This window comes from Palaemon carinicauda, chromosome 18, assembly GCF_036898095.1.
Source record: "Palaemon carinicauda isolate YSFRI2023 chromosome 18, ASM3689809v2, whole genome shotgun sequence".
Lineage (NCBI taxonomy): Eukaryota > Metazoa > Arthropoda > Malacostraca > Decapoda > Palaemonidae > Palaemon > Palaemon carinicauda.
Genome location: NC_090742.1, coordinates 66338006 through 66348005, shown reverse-complemented (window position 1 = coordinate 66348005; position 10000 = coordinate 66338006). Strand labels below are relative to the sequence as shown.

Here is a 10000-nt window from a genome sequence, read left to right as displayed (position 1 = left end):
ATCTCATATTACATATTCATTAGGAATTGTCATCAGATTTCTCTAGAGAGAGAGAGAGAGAGAGAGAGAGAGAGAGAGAGAGAGAGAGAAAATTATTATATCGCGCTAATGATTGCGTCACTTAAATAAATGTTGGAGTAGGTTTTGGAATGGGTAATACTCTCTCTCTCTCTCTCTCTCTCTCTCTCTCTCTCATGCCAAGGATAAAACAGTCACACAGGTGGAGAGAGAGAGGAGAGAGAGAGAGAGAGAGAGAGAGAGAGAGAAAAAAAAATTATGATATCGCGCTAATGCTTACGTCACTTAAATGTTGGAGTAGGTTTTGGGGTGGCTAATACTCTCTCTCTCTCTCTCTCTCTCTCTCTCTCTCTCTCTCTCTCAGAGAGAAAGAGAGAAAGAGAGTATTACCCACTCCAAAACCTACTTCAGCATTGAAGTGACGTATTCGTTAGGTCGACTTCATAATCTCTCTCTCTCTCTCTCTCTCTCTCTCTCTCTCTCTCTCTCTGAATAATTTCTTTTGTTGTTCCTGGATTACCGCCGCCCATAGAAACCCGGCAATCAAATTGTCTGCCAGGTCCATTAAGCCGAAAGCCGCACTTCCGGTAATCCTCTTTCCGTACGCGGAGAAAATGTATATTCAGGCGACGTGGAAGCGACGGTTTCCTGGGGGAAATAATTCCAAAATCTAAACGTTCCTGGTTTAACTAGGCATGAATTTCACTGGAGGGTGGTGGGGGGGGGTGGTGGTAATGACTAGGGAAAGGAGAGGGAGGGGGTGAGAGTGGGGAATAGGGTGAATTTATTGGAGGGTGGGGAAGGGGGGTGGTAATGAGGAGAAACCGGGGGATTGGGAGAAATCATTGGAGGGTGGGGGAGGGGGGTGGTAATGACGAGGGAGTTGTGAGATTGGAGGAATTCACTGGAGGAAAGGGGGAGGAGGTGGTAATGAGGAGGGACTGGGTGATTAGGGGAATTCACTGGAGGAACGGGGAGGGATGGTAATGACGAGGGAGTGGGGGGGGGATGGGTGGAAATCTCAGGATAAAGGGGGAGGGGGTGGTCATGAGGGAGTGGGGTGATTGGCGCAATTCACTGGAGGAGAGGGGAGGGGGTGGTACTGACGAGGGAGTGGGGGGAATGGGGGAAATCACTGGAGGAAGGGGGAGGGGGGTGGTAATGACGAGGTTGGGGGATTGGGGGAATTCACTGGAGGGTGGAGGAGGGGGTGGTAATGACAAGGGAGTTGGGGGGATTGGGGGAAATCACTGGAGGAAGGGGGAGGGGGTACTAATGACGAGGTTAGGGGATTGGGGGAATTCACTGGAGGGTGGGGGAAGGGGGTGGCAATGAGGGAGGGGGATTGGCGCAATTCTCTGGAGGGTGGTGGAGGAGGGTGGTAATGACAAGTTAGCTATTGGAGGGGATATCTTCAACATCATTCCTCAAGATAAGCTTCATTTGAACATCTCTGAATGATCTCGGTATATCTCCCCCTCATCCTACAATCCCCCTGACCCCGAGGCACCTGTGTCCTGCAGGTTCCTTCCCCTGGCCATCAGCTTCATTCCCTTTTCCCCATGAGGATTCTGTACCAAGAGCCGGGTTCGCAAATCCCACGTGGCCTTAGGCTATTCACGGGAATAGCTCGCTCCTGAAACAGACTGATGTCGAGGATTTAGGGACTTCCTGCTTTTACCTTCCTATTATTCTTAATAACAATTATTTTTTCTTATTTTTGATGTAGAAATCACACTGTTACTAACACTGGTAACTAACTATTCTCAATTACAATTATTTTTTTCTTATATTTGATGTGGACATCACACTTGTAAGTTATTATTCTTAATTAAAATTATATTTTCGTATTTTGATGTAGAAATCACACTAATCATTATTCTTAATTACAATTATTTTTTCTTATTTTTTATGTAGAAATCACACTTGTAAGTTATTATTCTTAATTAAAATTAATTTTTTCTTATTTTTGATGTAGAAATCACAATTGAAAGTTATTATTCTTCATTAAAATAATTTTTTCTTATTTTTGATGCAGAAATCACACTGTTTCTAACACTTGTAACTAACAATTCTCAACTACAATTAATTTTTCTTATTTTTGATGTAGAAATCACACTTGTAAGCTATTATTCTTAAATGCATTTATTTTTTTCTTATTTTCGATGTAGAAATCACACTGTTACTACCACTTGTAAGTTATTATTCTTAATTACAATTATTTTTTCTTATTTTTGATGCAGAAATCACACTGATACTAACAATTGTAAGTTATTATTCTTAATTGCAATTATTTTTTCTTATTTTTCATGTAAAAATCACACTGTTACTACCACTTGTAAGTTATTATTCTTAATTAAAATTATTTTTCTTATTTCTTATGTAGAAATCACACTGTTGCTACCACTTGCATGTTATTATTCTTAATTACAACTATTTTTTCGTATTTTTGATGTAGAAATCACACTGTTACTACCACTTGCATGTTATTATTCTTAATTACAACTATTTTTTCGTATTTTTGATGTAGAAATCACACTGTTACTACCACTTGCATGTTATTATTCTTAATTACAACTATTTTTTCGTATTTTTGATGTAGAAATCACACTGTTGCTACCACTTGCATGTTATTATTCTTAATTACAACTATTTTTTCGTATTTTTGATGTAGAAATCACACTGTTGCTACCACTTGCATGTTATTATTCTTAATTACAACTATTTTTTCGTATTTTTGATGTAGAAATCACACTGTTGCTACCACTTGTAAGTTATTATTCTTAATTACAATTATTTTTTCTTATTTTTGATGTAGAAATCACACTGTTGCTACCACTTGTAAGTTATTATTCTCAATTACAATTATTTTTTCTTATTTTCGATGTAGAAATCACACTGTTACTACCACTTGTATGTTATTATTCTTAATTACAATTATTTTTTTTTTATTTTTGATGTAGAAATCACACTTACTACCACTTATATGTCACAATTCTCGATTAAAATTAATTTTTCTTATTTATGTAGGAATCACACTGCTACCACCACCATGAGAACTTGGGTAATTACGGGAACTTTTTTATAGACTATTTTCGTTCCAATTATGCAAGCTTGATATGTACCTCCAAATCCCTATTATAATTTCTATAAAAAAAAAAAAAAAAAAAAAAAAAAAAAAAAAAAAAAAAATCAATATCACAGAGGAATACAATACATTGTCTATTTGAACCTTAGCAAATTTTCAACTTAATTATACAAGCTTGGTATGCACCTCCGAATCTCTATCGTAATTACTCGAGTAAAAATCATAATCACGTTGCAAGAGATTGCAAGGTTGTGACGGGCCGAGAGAAGGTTGTGACTCAAAGACAGTATGAAAACAACGGAGTGAGTTTATTACAGAACACTCTCCTCTATATACAAAAGCTCAAAGCAACAAGAAATTTCATGTTAAAAAAACAGACACTGTTACATATGAGAAAAACAGACATGTTTATTCTGGTTCTTTTTAGTGCGAGGGAAGAGCGAAGATACAAGCATAATATATACACAATATGAACTATGTACGATCGTGTGACACACGGTTGGTACATGGCTCCCCCCCTAAAAATGACATACTGTACATGTTAAATCGGGCGAGGTCACTCTGGGGTCACCAATGTGACGGGCCGAGAGAAGGTTGTGACTCAAAGACAGTATGAAAACAACGGAGTGAGTTTATTACAGAACACTCTCCTCTATATACAAAAGCTCAAAGCAACAAGAAATTTCATGTTAAAAAAACAGACACTGTTACAGAGGAGAAAAACAGACATGTTTATTCAGGTTCTTTTTAGTGCGAGGGAAGAGCGAAGATACAAGCATAATATATACACAAAATGAACTATGTACGATCGTGTGACACACGGTTGGTACATGGCTCCCCCCCTAAAAATGACATACTGTACATGTTAAATCGGGCGAGGTCACTCTGGGGTCACCAATGTGACGGGCCGAGAGAAGGTTGTGACTCAAAGACAGTATGAAAACAACGGAGTGAGTTTATTACAGAACACTCTCCTCTATATACAAAAGCTCAAAGCAACAAGAAATTTCATGTTAAAAAAACAGACACGATTACAGAGGAGAAAAACAGACATGTTTATTCAGGTTCTTTTTAGTGCGAGGAAGAGCGAAGATACAAGCATAATATATACACAAAATGAACTATGTACGATCGTGTGACACAAGGTTGGTACAAGGTCTTTAAGAAGCACTTATAGCTTAAAGGAAGAAGACAATACTTGTCATCAAGAACACGAAAATTGCTGTACCTCGACTTTGAGTTTGGGAATAGTTGAAGTCTAGCTAAAGAAAAGTCTTCCAGAAGACTTGCAGGCAAATTACGGCTATAACCTACCCTCAAGTGTGAAATATAAGGAGAAGTACGATAGGAATGTGTCAAGTTTATGGATGATAATAACAAAAAGAACAATGTATAAAAGAAAAGAGGAGAAGGCGATAAAAAAAAAAAAAAAAAAAAAAAAAAGACAGGCTCTTCAAGGAGTTGTAACTCTACAATGATCTGACTTAAATTGTACATAATTGTGTTATCTTTTGTCTATCAAAAAAAAAAAAATTAAGTTGTTTGACGTTGAAAACTTTTTCCTACATTAATATTCAAGCATGTATTCTACAAGAAAAAAAAATGTGAATATAAAATACTTTGGCACACTATTCTATCTTATTTATCTTCTTGTTTTTTTAAAGTTTTTATAGTTAATATATGAATTATTTATTTTAACGTAGTTACTGTTCTTAAAATATTTTATATTAATTGTTAATTACTTTTCTTGTAGTTTCATTATTTTCTCTCCTCACTGGGATATTTTCCTTGTTGGAGCCCTCGGGCTTATAGCATTCTGCTTTTCCAACTAAAGATTCTAGCTTAGCTAGTAATAATAATAATAATAATAATAATAATAGTACTGATAAAATAATAATAATAATAATAATAATATAAAATAATCTGATTCAAATAGCGAGTGTAAAATACTGATCTAAATTGTCAATATAAAATACTTCTACTCAACATTATTTACAAAACAAAAGCAATCATTTATTGTTATTAGGTTCTCCCTGCTAAAATTGTTGTTGCTCACCGAGTGGCCTAGTGGTAGTGTCCTTGCCTGGTGATTGCCAGACTGGGGTTCGAGTCTGGCTCAAACTCATTAAGTTCCTCTGGTCGCTGCAACCTCACCATCCTTGAGAGCTAAGGATGGGGGGGGGGGGGTTTGGGGGAGTCTATATGTCTACCTGCTGAGTCATCAGCAGCCATTGCCTGGCCCTCCTTGGTCCTAGCTTGGGTGGAGAGGGGGCTTGGGCGCTGATCATATATAATATGCTCAGTCTGTAGGGCATTGTCCTACTTGCTAGGGCAATGTCACTGTCCCTTGCCTCTGCCATTCATGAGCGGCCTATAAACCTTTAAAAGAATCATAAATTTTTCGAAAAAAAAAATATAGGTTCCCTAAACAAAAAGAACAGATCAAAACTCAAAAAAATGTGAAAAAACATTACAATTGAACTGGGCCATGGGAAGAAAAACTGACAAATTGTGTAGCGAAGTCCGTGCGTTAATTCCATTTCCTTTTGCTAACTTGGTTCAATCCCTTCAAAACTTTGACTCGAAATCTAATATCGGAAATTAAATACTTCAGGTTTCGGTTCAGGGGACGTCCAACGTCGTTCACATCACTGGACTGACTGGGAAAAAAAAAGCTGGATAAAATGCATTGATGTTCCGTAACACACCCACTCATATTTATGATATTTTTGATACTTAACACGTGTGGGTGTGTGTGTGTGTATGTGTGTATGTATGTGTATATATATATATATATATATATATATATATATATATATATATATATATACTGTATATACATATATTGATTATAAATAATGGTGCCAATGGTATTAGGAAAATAATTTATTGTAAGCTTTCGAATTTGCAATAAATGATGCTCCCATAGCCTTTGTATTATTATCTATAATCAAATCAGGATTTCCAAGAAGCTAACCCTATTATTGGAATTATATACACGCATATATATTTAAATAGGCTATATATATAAAATATATATATGGATAAATATCAACACAACATCGTGTTCAAATAGAAATAAATTTCTACCTCATACTTGGGATCGAACCCTAGGCCCTTCTAATGAAAGGACAGGTCGCTTCCAACCATGCCACCAGAGGCCATGGTTGGAAGCGAATTGGCCTTTCATTTGAAGGGTCTAGGGTTCGATCCCAAGTATGAGGTAGAAATTTATATATATATATATATATATATATATATATATATATATAAATATATATATATATTATCTATAAATATAAAATTATTGCCTAGATTTATTCGTGGGGACATAGATTCTAATAACAATGAAGATGAAAAACCTACATTTATAGCAGCTTTTAACATGATTGGCTTTAGTTTTCTACTTTTAAAAAGTTCTACAAAAATATATTCTCTGCAAAAATTTAATCATACAGAAGATTTAAAAGAGAGAGAGAGAGAGAGAGAGAGAGAGAGAGAGAGAGAGAGAGAGAGAGAGAGAGAGAGAGACTTTAAAGAAAAAGATGCATCGATTTCCGTTATGATGGAGAGAGAGAGAGAGAGAGAGAGAGAGAGAGAGAGAGAGAGAGAGAGAGAGAGGGGGGGGGGGAGAGAAAGAGAGTTTATCTTGTAATTCAATTTATGCTGACTGAACGTAAGATCAACACGATAATAATCTTAAGCTAAGTGTGAACAGTATTACTGAAGAGAACCTCAAGGTACTTGAATTAGATCTTCCATCGTTTGATAACATTGCTTACATCACTATTATAAATTTTCTTCCTAATATATATATATATATATATATATATATATATATATATATGTATATATGTATATATCTATCTATCTATCTATATATATATACATTTACATATACATACATATATATATATATATATTTACATATACATATATATATATATATATATATATATATATATATATATATATATATATACATATATATATATATATATATACACATGCACACAACAAATGCTGCAGTTTCTAGTCCACTGAAGGACAAAGGCCTCAAACATGTCCTTACTAGTTTTTGGGGTCTGGCCAGTTTTCATCATCACGCTATCCACTGCAGGCTGGTGATGGTGGGAGATTTTAGTCTGATCGTTCACAGCAATCCAACCTACTATGGATGGCCTTGACTAGTACAGATTTGCTGATCATGACAATGCACAAACCATTAGCTTCCTGACGCAATTTTCGTTGAAGGCGGTTGCCACCAAGGTAATAATCTTCATTGATATATACATACATACATATATATATATATATATATATATATATATATATATATATATATATACCACTAGACAAATATTTGAAACAAAATTAACTCAAAACTGTAAAATAAAAGACCAAAGGCCAAGAGCTTTGTATTCCAAATATATTGCGTTTGCGAGTGTGTGTGTGTACATATATATATATAAATATATATATATATATATATATATATATATATATATATATATATATATATATATACATACATATATATGCGAATATAAATCACTGTAAATATCAACCACAATTGCATTGAATACCGAATTCTATTTTGGGAATATATATCCACTGTAATTCACTTGTGGTTATAGCTTCTGGCTGGGCAGATTCGAACCCAGGCCTCTCAAAGGAAACAATGCCTGCAAGGACTACCAACTGAGCTATCTCTCTTCATAGCTCAGTTGGTAGAGTCCTCGCAGGCATAGTTTCGGCTAAGAGACAGGGGTTCAAATCTCTGCCCAGCCACAAAGTATTACCATAAGTGAATTCCAGTGGATATATATTCCCAAGATAGAATTCGGTATTCAATGCAATTGTGGGATATATATATATATATATATATATATATATATACTGTATATACATATATATATATACACACATATATATACATATATATACAGTATATATACATACATATATATATATATATATATATATATATGTATATATATATATATATATATATCTGTGTCCGAAACTCTTGGACAGAGATCATAAACACCTGGTGTTTGAAAATGCATGACATCCAGCAGGAAGCGAGAGAGAGAGAGAGAGAGAGAGAGAGAGAGAGAGAGAGAGAGAGAGAGAGAGAGAGAGAGACCTGGAGAATGAAAATAGAGCAGTAAAAGTCAGTTTTCCCTTTGACCTAAACTGTAAACACCGCTTCTTTCGCCTGCGATAAGACCTCAGCTGTAAGACAAACCTCCCGTTTGTCTTTTCTCGCCTACTGGGGAAAAGTATTTTTCCTTCTCCGACGCACATTCTTGCGTCATATTTTTCTTCCGCCGGGAATGCATGGATGTGAAGTTACTTAGCTGAGAGAAAGAGGGAAATTTTTTTGATTCGCGATATATACATACGAATCATAAATCGCCCCTATATTATAAAGAGCAAGTGTTTGGTTATATATATATATATATATATATATATATATATATATATATATATATATATATATATATATGTATATATATATATATATATATATATATATATGAAACATATATACACACACACACACACATATATATATATATATATATATATATATATAATTCATATATATAATATATATATATACATATATATATATATATATATATATATATATATTTCCGGTCACGTTCAGCTCTCCCCTTCCCTACGATAGGGGAGGAAAAGCAGTCATACCCTGATAGGGGAGTCCTGTTTGTGCATTTCTAAATATATTTTTACGTATTTCTTTTACGAGTCACGTACACTAGTACTGTGTGTGTATATATATGTATATATATATATATAATATATATACATATATATATATATATATATATATATATATATATATATATATATATATATATAAACAGATGTTCGCAAAAATTTAAGAAGCTAAATCAATACGAAAATGGACAAAGACATCGAAATCAACTTATTTTGCTTTCTGAAATCAATGATATCCACATGAAGTACCATTTTTATTTACATATTTTATCATTATGATTCAAAAACTGCTAATTTCATTGCAATGATATTTCTTGTTTTTACTCGTTGCGAAGAAGTTATATGAAATTGAAGCATAATTAAAGAGGACTGACAGCTTCAGATAACAGCCATTAAAATTCTTATTCCTGATCTAGATAATCATCTCTGGCACATACGTTCAAGTACAGTCAATTCATTTTAGTGAGGCAGATTTGCACCGACTCGCAGGGGTGCTCTTTTAACTCGGAAAAGTTTCCTGATCGCTGATTTGTTGGACAAGATAATTCTAACCAATAAGCGATCAGGAAACTTTTCCGAGCGAAAAGGGCAACCCTGCGAGTCGGTGCAAATCTGTTTCATTAAAAAGAATTGACTCTAGTTCATTATGCGTGTTGCATAAGATTTCTTATAATTCTGACCATCCTTTACAATCAGATCTTCCCGGACAGTTCCATCCTGTTCGTAATAATAGACATGCAGTTAATTCTAATAGTCAGGCCTTCTCCATCATGAAGCTCAATACTTCAAAGTACTATAGAAGTTTCGTTCCAGCTGTGACCAAGTTGTGGAATGATCTTCCTAATCGGGTAGTTGAATCAGTAGAACTTCAAAAGTTCAAAGTTGGGGCAAATGTTTTCATGTTGAACAGGCTGACATAAGTCTTTTTATAGTTTATTTATGAAATATCTGTTTTAATTTCTAAAGTGTTTTTAAAATATTTTATTCTAATTCTTCATTACTTCTAAAATATATCGTTTATTTATTTCCTTATTTTCTTTCCTCACTAGGCTATTTTTCCTTTAGGAGCCCCGGGACTTATAGCATCTTGCTTTTCCAACTAGTGTTGTAGCTTAGCTATTTATAATAATAATAATAATAATA

General features: G+C 34.3%; 1 protein-coding gene across 1 annotated transcript in view; it reads right to left on the bottom strand.

Annotated features, from left to right (window-relative positions):
• The window catches only part of LOC137657340 (probable G-protein coupled receptor CG31760), a 271566-nt gene that overhangs the window by 215158 nt on the left and 46408 nt on the right, over window positions 1-10000 (bottom strand). The window lies entirely within an intron of this gene.